Source organism: Bidens hawaiensis, unplaced genomic scaffold, assembly GCF_021521415.1.
Source record: "Bidens hawaiensis isolate Kalapana, Puna unplaced genomic scaffold, B.hawaiensis_p1.1 tig00010669_1, whole genome shotgun sequence".
Lineage (NCBI taxonomy): Eukaryota > Viridiplantae > Streptophyta > Magnoliopsida > Asterales > Asteraceae > Bidens > Bidens hawaiensis.
Genome location: NW_027491817.1, coordinates 334,819 through 348,406, shown reverse-complemented (window position 1 = coordinate 348,406; position 13,588 = coordinate 334,819). Strand labels below are relative to the sequence as shown.

The following is a 13,588-nucleotide window of genomic DNA, read 5'->3' as shown; positions in this document are numbered from 1 at the left end:
GGCTTTAATTTTAAGGTAGCCTAAAGGACTTGGGGTAGGGTTTATGGTCCAGCCGGCTATGGCCTTTAGCTGCCCTCCAATTACATCTTTCCTCCACCTTCATCCCAACCTGGACTCAGCCCTAGCTGCATCTCACTTCTTGAAGTGGGCCAGGTAAACAAAATTTTTCTGCTTGGATTACTTGATCATTTATAATATAGCTATCGTGTGACCGTTTTAGTATCGAGTAAAAGTTGTAGGATTGAAGATCAGTACTCAAGAGCAGAATTGGTAACATAAATCTTTGGCAAACACCAAAACGTTTTAGTGTATTAAAAAACTCACTCAAAGCTTAATTACAATAATGAAACTCTACATAGCTTATATAAAGAGTGAACTGTTGTTTTCTTCCATGTGGTTTGTCCAAATCTGCGGTTTAGTCCATTAGTTTCAAATTTGTGATTTTCATCCATGTAGTTTCATTTCACTTGCAATTAAACCCGAATTCAATAACCCGTTAAGTCTGGTCGTTAAAAATCATCAGCGTGCCCCTCACTTGAGGGCATTTTTGTCCTTTTTATCCACAAATAAACCCCAATCGTAATTCAAAAGCCTTCCTCATGTGAGGGGCTAGGGTGTATTTGGGAGGGGGGGAAGGACAAAACTGCCCCTCACGTGAAGGGTACACTAATGGGTTTTACGACCAGACTTAACATGTTTAATGAATTCGGGTTTAATTGAAAGTAAAATGAAACCACATGGATGAAAATCGTAAATTTGAAACTATTGAACTAAAACCACAGATTTGGACAAACCACAGGAACGAAAACCGCAGTTTACTCTATTACCTAACTGAAGAGCCTACATGGGAATTGGGCTCTTTGAGCTGGGTCACAACCCATTAAGTGAAGAACATGATACCTAGCCCAAGAAAAAAGACTAGATGAAAAAGGGTATAATAAGATAAAAGACTAAGTCAAAAGGGTAAGAAGTTACTGTGCACCTGACTTGGGGGAGGTCCCAAGGCACTTATGCTCCAGGAGGCGAGACAATATCCAGCGGATAAAAGGAGGCCAGTTACAGCCCCAGGGGGAAGAGAAGAAACCAAAGGATAAAGGATAGGTCCAAGGGACAAAAAGGGTCCTCCTTAACCCTATATAATGAAATGTAATGTATGTGTTTGAGAGGCATGCATATTCATGTAACAAAAACCTTCGATAATAAAAATGGTCATTCTTGTCTTCTTACTTGCTTGATCATCATTCTCACTAAAACCCATCATCGAACTTACACACAATCAGATTCAGCTCAACTAGGGTTTCAACATTGGCGCCATCCGTGGGACCTTGAGCTACGTCAAAAGGTTTCCACTCACAGTCTCTAAAGAATGGCCGATGACCACCATCAAATTCACTTCCTTCGCTGCCGTTGTCTCACCGGAAAATAGTTCTCGATGTTGTTTGTCCGCTGTTTTGGCAAAAGAACACCAACCCAATTCAGATTCTCTGGCTTTATGTCCGTCGCCGAAATCTTTTCCCGATTCACCGGAATATTTTGAAAATTCAAGAAAATTAAAATCTTCTCCGGCGAGTCTTGAAAAGTCATACATGACAAGTGATTTCAACCAACAAGACACATACCCGTCTTCCTTAACTAATTTCAACCACTCTCCGGCGATACACCACCACAAACACCATCGTGACCATCCCCATGTTCCATCGGAACTAGCACCGTCACTAAGACCGTTGGACCCACAAGCACACATCCCTACCTTGAAGGCATGAAAGACATCGGTGGACTCGTGTTGATCAAGAATGAAGATGAAGAAGACGATATGGAAGTCGAAGACTCCTCGTCGGAAATGCCGAACACGAGCGAGAAGAAAAACTACAAACAGTGTGAAACCGACTCTCTTTCGAAACTCAAGCTTTCAAACAAGGAGTGCAATTATGTTTCCTTCCTTCACAGAAGTAGCCAAATATGTCTTCCTCATGTAATCTACAAGATTTCCAGATTTATTCATATTCAGGCTCCATATCTCACAGCTATATCTCGATCACAATATGCTGAAAGCATATTTCTATGAATGATCCACTTAGTCCCTTTAAAAGTAATAATAATAATATAGTATTTCCATTTAGATCATTTGAAAATAATAATCAAAAAATAAAGGAAATGAAAAATGGAAGAGTAAAATTAAAGTGTTTCCACACAATAAAAGACAAAACATGTTTATGAAGTAATCACGTGCCTGAAAGAGTGGGTATGCGCCTAACAAGTTGGAAAAGTCAATTGCGTCTAAAATATGTATAATCCATGCTTTTGTGTAAGAAACCCAAGATGTCATAATGTCATTTCCTTCATTAATAAGTAATAAATAATAATGATAATAATAATAATATAATAAGTGATCTATATATATATATATATATACAGGAAGGTTAAAATAAAAGTGTAAGAAAAGATCTAGACCATTGGACTGAATATAACACACAAGGACATTTTGGTCTATATTTTTCATAGTTAAATAAGGCAATTATTGGGTGTTTTGACTAAATTTCTATTATTAAGTCTCTGCATACTATCTAACAATTATAGATTATATTGTTGTTATCCCAAACAAGAAAGTCAATTTTCTTAGAAGTCTGATTCTTAAACCAAAAGAAAACCCAGCGTGTCTTTTAAATCACAAAACAGAGGAAAAGAAACAAAAATCTTTTTGTTCAACAAGCAGTAATCGAACCAACTTTCTAATTTAATCATGAAGAACTGGCACTTCAACAACCAACGTCAACCTGTTCGATTCCAATCGCCAGCCACCACCAACCCTACTGTCTCCAGTTTTGGTTCTGTGGACGATGATTTTGTCAACGCCGGCACCGGCGCAGATGCCCTAACCATGACCAGTTGCCGGAAGCATGATCCTCGCCACCGTCGCCGTTGTCAATAACCGATTTAAGGTAATAAATCGACACAACTGTTATTCTCGTGTCATATCGTAGTTTTCATTTCTTAAGAAATGTAATCATTCTCATGCTTAAATGGTTAAAATAGTTTTCAAACAAGATTAACTAACTTTTGGCTTCTGAGTGTTAGTATTTTGAAGAGAAAAGAAACTTCAATTTTTATTATTGGATAAATAAATATGAATTTCTTTATATTTGTTCAATACAATTACGAATGGAATCTTGGATTGGTAAGAAGTTCATTATTTACATAATTTAATTGTTTTGTTTGCATTTATTCAATATTGGTTATAGTGTTTTAATTCATAAACATTAACTTGTGTGTTTCATTTGGATCTTCGGTCTTTTATCATGCTGGTTGTTCATGTTTTTTATATTGGTTTATACTATTGTCAATCCCAGATAATGAGTTTTTATTATTTTGCTAGGCAACGATGACGATCAAGGATTGCAAAAATAAAACACAATGAGGATGGAGTTGTAGAATATAAAAACACTCATTAGGGGTTGAAGAACAAAAATACAAGGACATAGTTGTAGAACTTAAACACTCATTAGAAATTGAAGAACAAAACACAATGAAGACGAGATTTTAGAACTCAAAGTTAATATTCTTTATAGTTTGTTGTCGGTGTGTTTTAGTTCTAGATAAATGATCATGATGATACACAAATTAGTTTGTTGTCGGTGTGTTTTAGTTCTAGATAAATGATCATGATGATACACAAATTAGTTTGTTGTCAGTGTGTTTTATTCTAGACAAATGTTCATGATGATACACAAATTAGTTTGTTGTCGGTGTGTTTTAGTTCTAGACAAATGCTCATGATTATACACAAATTGTTTTAGTTATTTATGTTGTGATGATCAAATGAGAACACAATATTATTTAAATATTTAGTTGTTTATTTGGGTGTTCTTATTTTTATGTTATAGTGTTTTTTTTTTTTGAAATTTTGATTTATCTATTCTAGGAGAATTAAAATTGATAGTTTCCATAAATAATATAACACATTAGAAGATTATGTCCTTGGTGTGTTATAAAACAAGTACAAAAATATAACACATCATAGATTAGATCAACTTTCCATCTTAACCATTGGATAACTACATCTAATGGTCAAGATCTCTTCCTACACTTCTTAGACACTTTGTATTTTTTATAATAACCTCACCCTATATATATATATATATTGTTTAAGGAGTTTCAATGTTTCCAGTATGGTACTTTTGAGAACTCATCCAAATGACAAAACAAGGTCTCTGATTATAAATATCATCATTACATTTACATGTGCATCTATTAAAATGTCAAACCCTATGCTAGGGTGTAGCTAAGGCCTATGCTAATACAAAAACGTATATCTTAAAAGATTACTTTTGAAACAACTGTGATGATTAGAAGTTGGTACGTATAAAATATGAATGTCCCCATCCTGATTTCTATTTTAAAATTAGCTAAATCTATTTAATTTCATAGAATAAAGATAAGGGTTATTATAATACATGTTTAATCTACAAAGATGAAAGGGGAATAAGGGTTTCTTCTTTGTGGGAGTCATAATCTCATTCCATTCCATGAAATTGAAAGATTTATGTTTGCATGGAACATCACCTTAGAAGTTTTAAAAGTTTTAAAACCCATAAAATAATACAATTATATATATTGTGGTACACAAATAAAGAAAGAAAGTGGTATCCTCCCTACCTAATGGAACTGCCGTTTAGGCCCGAAAACTATCAATGATCAAAAATATGCCAGATATGCCTCCCTCTTAAAAAGATAAGTTGCTAAGGGAAGATATTATATCTTTGCATATTAAATTAATACAAGCCTATAATACAATATGACTAATAACAATTGCTAAGTTAATAAGTATTCTAGAAATAAGTTATAGAATAAAGTCATATAAGTTGTACGTATTATACAACTTATGGGGCATGTATAGACCTCCCATGCAGGAGACAGTTCTTGAGTTGTTGCGTGGGGAATCCTGAGACCAGTTTGAGAAACAACCTATTACAAACTCGAAAGTGTTTCTTTTAAAGAGGGGAATAAACTCCATCTAAATGACATGGAATATGAAAAGTCCCTTCCCTGAAGAGGGAAGTCGTATAATGGTAAAAAGCCTTTAAGGTGAGACATCTCTCCAGGAGTCTCTTCTTGATCATAACAAAGCCCCCTACTAAATAATTCCTCCAGAATGAAGCCCCCTACTAAACTATTGCTCCAGAACCAGCCCCCTTACAAAATAATTCCTCCAGAATGAGGTCCCTTACAGGACCATCTCCTCATAATGATGCTCCTTCCAAAATAATCCCCTCAGCACAAACACTCCTCCCAGACAATCCATACTGAAGCCCCATACCATATTACAAGAATCCTTTTCAAAAAATAAGATCCATTTCCAAGATTTTTCTCTCAAGAAGAATAGCTCCCTTCCAATGAAGAAGGTATTGGAAAAGTCCCTTCCAAGAGGAAGGAAAGACTTTTACAGCAACACCTCATGTTTCAAGAGTTTTCCTTTTGAAGAAGAAGCGCCCCCTTCCAAATGGTGACAAGGTCGCTATAGAAGGAAAAAGCCTCATGTAGCAAAACTTTACATTCCAAGAATTTCCATGAAAAAGAAACTTCCTTATCCATATTTTCTTTCATAAGAAGGGAATGGGCCCCTTCCATTAGCCCTTTCCATCATCCTTCATGTGTAAGACTTCTAGCATTTATTAAAACTAATTATACTTTTATATTTATGACTAACAAATATAATTGATCGATCATTACTTATATTTCCCCCCCAGATAGGATAAAGCCCTCTTTAAGAGGCACAACACTTATAATTCCCCTAGATGGGAAAATGATATTAATTCTCCTTCACAAGTGTGAAAGGAATGCCCGACTGAGGGGCTTGGATCCATATACAAAAATAGTCCCATACATGAGGTTCAATACCTATAATTTCCCCAGAGGAAAATAGCCCATTCTAAAAGGCTCAGAATTTACATTCCCCTGAGTGGGATATGGCCTCTAATAAAGGGCTCACGACTTATATATTTCCCACTAAATGGGACACCATACATATATGCCCCCTAACATTTTTAACTCGATTGTTTATATTAACCGGCAAGACCTTGGAGAGGAAACATACAGAAAGAATTTGAATCATCATACTTAATGTCAGGGGCTTAATATATTTTCAAAAGATATTATCACGCTGAAATTGTTTATATCATCATTTCTATGTCCAATACTAATAAAGCAAGAACAACATAATCATTGTTAGAGCTTGTTAAATGGCTAATAACAGCCTTTACAGGGTTATTCAATAAGAAAAAAGAGATCACGTACAACCAACATAGTTACCCTAGAAACAAAAGTTAACCTTGTCTTGGTTATGTTAAAGAAAATGGGGCCTAAAGTCCCTTATCCCAATCATAAATAATTAGCATAAGGGACTGGGGGACTTGAAGAGATAGTTCCAGGACTTGGCCCATTATATGGTGATGAATTTAGATATGCTTGATCCGTATTTCATCCCATGACTTACTATCTCAACCTTATTGGGTCCAAATTTGATACGTTAAAACATAAAAAGGACCACGTATTTCTATCGTGGTAGATTTAAATTGTCAAGAGAATCAGGTCAAGAAGAGTTTTGGAAACTAAATATCATCTACCTCAACAAAAATATAAAAAGATAACCTCATCCGAAACTCGCCCAAGGAACGGGTCTAAAAGGAATAAAAGGAATGAGCATATCCTGTATGCGATAAGAAAGATGGCCAAGACTACATTAGTCTCTTGTGCTTATCATAAAGTATAAGGAATAGGGGTATTGTAAAGAATTCTATGAAAATGGGTTTCTCCGTCCCATGATAGAGACCAAGTCAGGAAAGCCCAAGAGAAACCAAGATACTTGGAGAGTACTAGTTACTCCATTACTCCAACCAAACATCCTACCAACCAGATAAGAAGAATATAGGAAATGTAAATCTGAAAGTGGGAAAAGGAAGCCAACAGTTAAGAGAAAAGAAGACGATTCGAAAGGTATCATGACATCTTGCGGGAAGCAGGAGATGCATTTTTAGAAATGTTGCCGGTTCAAGTGTGGGCCAGTAATGGACTGAAAAGATAAAATGAGATTAGTAATATAAAACAAAGAAAGGTAAGGATGAGCCGGGGCGGGGTTTAGTCCATTACCTTTATCATGAGTTATAAGGATAATAGACGGGGAAGACTTGAGGAAGCTACCTTGGAAACGAGCCTAAGAATAGCATTCTCACCCTAGCAAATCGCTGAGAGGTGATACCGACAAAGGATATGGGCACTAACCTTGTGAAGAAAGTTCAAAGATGGACAAATGTCTTTAAAAGGCACATAAAAAAGTGTTGGGCTGTTTGAGATAACACGAAAATCGGGCCAATAGAGAAAACAATATCAACGAACACCTCTAGAGAATAAAGAAAGCGTCATAAAGGATGAATAAAAAATGTAGCGCGAACTTATATAAGTTCATTACACTCGTCATAAATAACGAGCACAATGGACTGGAAAGACTTGAAGAGGTTACCTTTGAAATGGGTTCTCCAAATCATAAGATAAATAGGTCAAGTAGCAAACACGAGCTCAAATTAAGGATGGCTAAAGTAAGAAAACCTAAAAGAGAATATTTAAAAGACCTCCCAAAGAAAATGAACAAAATAAAAGTGTCACACCCCACTCTAGGGCCTAGGCGTGTGACCAATAGTTGGTACATGTTTTGTAAATAAATCAGAGTTGCGGTTTGTAGCGGAAGTCTTTAAAATATTTATATTGAAAACTTATTAAAATCTCGGGTTTAAATACCCGCTTGATATTTCAAATACATTTCTTTATAAAATATAATTCTTTTATAATATTTTTAAATAAAATATCTGAGCCACCAGATAGCATCTAATGACTATAACTCCAATCTTCTATTCCTTTTTGCTTGTCTGTTCTAACCTTTCTTGTTTCCCTGTAACATGGGTGGGAAAATACGTCAGCACAAAGCTGGTGAATAACGCTGACTCTAAAATATCTTTTCAATACCTTTGTGAAACCAACAATAATACCTTTGTGACTACTCATTAGGCACCCAACTAAATTGGGATCAAATTACCCTAAGTACAATGTACAATTAATTATATACACAATATCATTTCTCTGAACAGTCCCGTAGACCTTCAGAGGCATATTGATGATATGCATGGCCTCGAGGAAATGCCTAGTCACCATGTATGTTAGGATCCAGACACATGTATACACTTAATCAGAGTGTCCGTTTCTTATTATTGTACACAAAGTTTTTAAGGATTCGTAAATCCTATGCAAACATTCAGACTCATTATAAAAGGTTTGGGGCGTATTCACCTTGTCTGTTTATAATCAGTTTCTGATACTGAATCCTGTTTTCTGATTTCTGCTTATTGTTTTGTTACCTTGGACCTTGTCTATTTGTAATCAGTTTCTGATACTGATTCCTGTTTTCTGATTTCTGCTTCTTGTTTTGTTACCTCGGACCTATAGTACGGGAATAACATTTTTATATAAATATCTAGATTAACGATCTAGCTTTAGACCTTTAGTCTATTTCATATAGCTTTAACCTTAATGAAAAAATTTGGACCTTTAGTTCTTTTCTTTATTTACCATTTATATGTTTCATTTCTTCTTCAGGAAGAAACGTCTATTCTGAGTTTCTTCTTCAAGAAGAAACATTAATTTCATAATTATAATCTCTTGTATTATATTTCTTAGTCATAAAAAAAATACTATTTTTGACTATAAACTTCGCTTAAGAAAAGTTATATAATACTTAATTGTAATCAAGGTTCGGCTATATCTCCGACTATGGTCTAAGCCATTTATAATAATATAATAATAACTTAGGCAGAACCCCTTACCTCGCACGGTATTCGGAGTTAGACATTCCTAAGTTTATACGGGCAGCACTTCTACTCTATACGCACGTTTATCGAGGCGTTCTTGATCCACCTTCCTTGGCACGCAAATCGAGGCAATGTTTGGTCGCCGGTGTTGTGCACGTACTTCAAGATGGAATGTCGGGTTATCTTTGGGTGGCACGCACTTCGAGGAAAACACCGGGTATTTGGCACGGATTACGAGATAATGTTTGTCGGGTCGGTGGCACGCAAAACGATGTTCGGCACGCAAACCGAGGTAGAGAGTGAAATTCTAGTGAGAGAGTGTGGGAGGTGTGAGTGAGAAATGCCGTGACCCCCTACTATTTATAGCTAAAATTGGATCCCATGGCGGTACGCGATGGGTCTTCTTCCTGGCTTCGTCGCGTACCGCGACCGACACGTGGTCTGACACATTCTGCCACGTGTCCTTGTATGCTGCCACATGTCACCAGAGTGTGACACATGTATGTTGCGTCATCATGGCCCATCGCGGTACGCGATGGCCGTCTTATTGGACTCATCGCGTAGCGCGATGGGTCTTTGGACATTATTTTTCATTTTCAGTCCCTGTACTTTCGTAACTTGTCACTTTTGGTCTAATTCTCGTTGTTCAAAAATACTAAGGCGGCTCTTGGCGATGCGAGCGTGCGAAGTGCAAAGTGCGCCATCAAAGCGCCACATTGCGGCCAACGCCCGAGCCCGTCCCCGTCCCCGTCCCCGCCCGAGCCCGAGCCCGTGCGCGTCGGGTGCTACGCACCCTCCGCTAGGACCACTTGGTGCATGCTATTTATAAAAGAATATTATTATGGAAAATCTCTTCCTTATAAAGAGCTTCCATTTCTTTACCACTTTCCATGTGGGATGGATTCCATCTTCATTATTTATACCTTAGTGGAATGCTTCCACTTTCTTACATCTTCCAATGTGGGATGGAGTTTTATTATTTCGTTCATATAAGAATACTTACTTAGGAAATATTTTTATATCCTTATTTTTCTTATAATTCTTTATTTAATATTTTCCCATTACTTATCTTGAGATTATTTTTGATCCTTCAACTTTCCTAAGTTGTCAAATTTGGATCGAAATTTTGGGGATGTTACAAAAAGGTTCTAAGGGGGTTAAGGACTTGTCATATTGATCTGAATAAGTTAGTTGAATCAACCCAAAAGAAAGGGTTAGAACACATGTGACATGCCATGTTGTTGGAATGGATGAAGCCTAAGTCAAAGAGAACAATGGTCCAAGAGAAAGCTCCTAGGTCAATAAACAGCATTTAATAGTTCTATGGATATTCTTTTTATATCAAAGATGCCCTCATGGCTATATAAAAAGTGGGGATCTTCCATTTGTACTCACTCTTTCCCACACGAAAGAATAAATACTCACAACCATTTAGTCGATCGGAGTTTAAGGTGGATCACACAAGAGGTCGAATAGAGACTTGTTTTGAGTCCATTATACTCGTCATAAATAATGAGCACAATGGACTGGGAGACTTGAAGAGCCTACCTGGGAATTGGGCTCTTTGAGCTGGGTTATAACCCATTAAGTGAAGAACATGATACCTAGCCCCAAGAAAAGAGGCCCAAGGATAAAGGGTATAATAAGATAAAAGACCAAGTCAAAGGGGTCAGAAGTTATTGTGCACCTGACTTGGGGGAGGTCCCAAGGAACGCATGCTCCAGAAGGCGAGACAATATCCAGCTGATAAAAGGAGGCCAGCTACAGCCCCAGGGGGAAGAGAATAAACCAATGGATAAAGAATGGGTCAAAGGTCCAAGGGACAAAAAGGGTCCTCCTGGACCCTATATAATGAAATGTAATGTGTGTGTTTGAGAGGCAGACATATTCATGTAAATAAAACCTTCGATAATAAAAATGGTCATTCTTGTCTTCTTACTTGCTTGATCATCATTCTCACTAAAACCCATCATCGAACTCACACACAATCAGATCCGGTTCAACTAGGGTTTCAACACTAACCTAAACATGTTTGTATCTAAATTGGGTTCATAAACAATAGATAAATTAATTAAAATAATCCTAACAATCTAAACCTAAATATATTAGGAAGTATCAGGATTTATATATAACATGTGCCTTACTCGTCAAGTTACTTGCCTTCAATCCAAAGCTTTGATTAGAAATTGCCAATAACAATTTCCCTAAGCAGTTTTGTAAGTTCCTTACCTATCACCAATTGACACCACAATCGGTTTTCTTAATCACATCTCGGCTAATTTGATGGACCACTAATGACCCATATTATTAACTTTAACCTGTCTTAGCCCTCTCCTATTAAACTATCAATTATTTGACATCAGTCCATTCCATCCGATATTTAAAATTCGTCTCAAAGGAAAACTTTCCCTTTTAACTTTAAACAAATCAACCATCTCGTCTTTCAATAAAACTTTCTTCAAACACCATCATCACACCCAAGTTTCACCAAACGGTCAAATCCTCAAACCTCTTTAAGTTTCTTCAACTTCATTAAAATGGATGGTCATTGATCATTTGATCACCACCATCTTACATAACAGACAACATGAGGAATAATAATATTAATATCATCATCGGCATCATCAAAGACAAACTCACACTTACAAAACTCACTCTCTTATCAAAACCAAACACTTCACACCTTCACACCGCCGTCCTCCGCACCACCACCCACTCACCATCCACCCCACCACCCACCCACCACCTAACCACCCTATTAACCATCGGTGGTGACAGCTCACGCGCCACCGCTTCCATCATAATCCACTCCTTAACCAACCGCCTTCACCGCACTCGCAACGCCTACGTGGCAATAAAATGCCTATACACAATCCACCACATCATCAAACACGGCCCCTTTATATTAAAAGACCAACTCACTATATCCACCAACGGCCGTAACAACCTTAAACTCTCTAGTTTCAGTGACCACTCAACCAACACCACGTGGGTGTTATCAGTTTACGTCCGCTGGTACGCTCTATATATCGAAACGGTTATTTTCACTTCGAAAAACATGAAGTTTGTCACGTTACTAGAGAAAGAGAAACAACAAGACATGTTGGTTTCTTATATGAACTCGAATTTGATTAACGAGTTTGGATTGTTGGTTGTTGTGATCGAAGAAATATGCAAAGTTCCGGATACTTTGTTAGTGGAAAAAGGAAGGTTGATTCATTGTGTTATGGAGTTGTTAGCAAGTGATTATTTAATGATGGTGAACGAGATTTTGGTCCGAGTTATTGAGTTTAAAGAACGGGTTGAATTACTGAGTTACAATGACTCGGTTGAGTTGGCTTCTGGTTTGGATAGGTTAATATTTTGTGAAGAGAAGTTGTTACAATTATTTCCCATGAAAAAGACATCGGTTGAGACCCTTTGGGAAATGATTGAAGAATTGAATAATAAAATTGGGATGGTTAAGTTTTGAGTCGACTCAGTTTGGTTACCGAGTTGCAAGAACAAGTGACTCAGTGTTCTTAATCTGAATGAATGAGATTCTAGAGACTGCACTAGTTTGGTGTTTGATTGTTGTTTGACTTTTAGCGTATGTTGTTTTTGGTGACGTGGCTAAAGGGGGTACAGATCCATGTGGCAATAGTCTTGCAAGTGTCAATCTAGTGAAAGATTTGTTTATTTTCTTCCTTTAGTTTTTTTAAATTTGCAAGTGAAATTAATTATGCAAAAGAGAATTATTTCGAGTTAATATATCTTCGTAATAAGGAGTTAGGACTAATTTAAATATTGCCTCTCGTATTAAGAAGTTTATATGAAATTGATATCTGTCAATAGTTTTTTTGGGTTGCATATAAAATAAAAGAAAATGGATAAATAAAGTATTACTAAAAGAAAATGGTTTCGTGGTCGTGTTTGGATGCAGAAATAATGAAGTAGGTTGGAAAGTTTTATTAATCATCCTAATTAATAATAAATTTTTCTATGGCGGGTTGCCGAAAGTCATTAATCATTTTTTTAAATAAAAGTTAAGCTCAAAATTTTGGACTTAGTTTTTCACCTTTTCCACTTGATAGTTGATACGTCACAAAAAAGACAATTTTATATTTGTGTTGAGTAGTGCCCAATTGGCTATGATCCTACGTTAATTGTTATTGCAAAATGAAAAAAAAATCAAAATTAGTTTTGGATAAAACATGTTTCCAAAAACACAATCTTGATTTTAGGTAAAAAAAACATTAGCAAAAAAATGTGTTTGTCATGAACCGAATTGTTTAAAAAAAATGTATCATAACGGATTCACATATTGTATTTGGTTTTATGACGTATGGTGGTTCAAACAATAGTGTTAATGACACAATGGTTGTAGTGGTGTTATCGATGGTGGTGGACATAATAATGGCGGCCAAGGTGGCAACGACGGTGGTGGATATGTTTGTGCATGGTGGTGTGATCAGTGGCGGATCCAGGAAATTTTGCTAGTGGGTGCAAAAACGGTCAACATAGAACGGGTCATGCCAAACTAAAACGGGTCAAACCAAAATGGGTCAGGTCAAATGAAATTAAATTAAATAAACCACGTATAGAAATGTAAGCAATAAAATTTTTCCAAAACACAATAACAAAATACATATCACAGTTGATAAAAACCTTTGCATAATTGTTACGACACAAATTGCTCTTATGTACAAATAAAAAAATTTAAAGTAAAATAGTGTAGAATTATAAAAAAGAAATGA

The 13,588-nt window shown here is 36.3% G+C and overlaps 1 pseudogene; it reads left to right on the top strand.

Moving 5' to 3' along the window:
• Positions 1-11,393: 11,393 nt before the first annotated feature.
• On the top strand, positions 11,394-12,364 carry LOC143535857 (putative clathrin assembly protein At4g40080 pseudogene; annotated as a pseudogene).
• Positions 12,365-13,588: the final 1,224 nt, after the last annotated feature.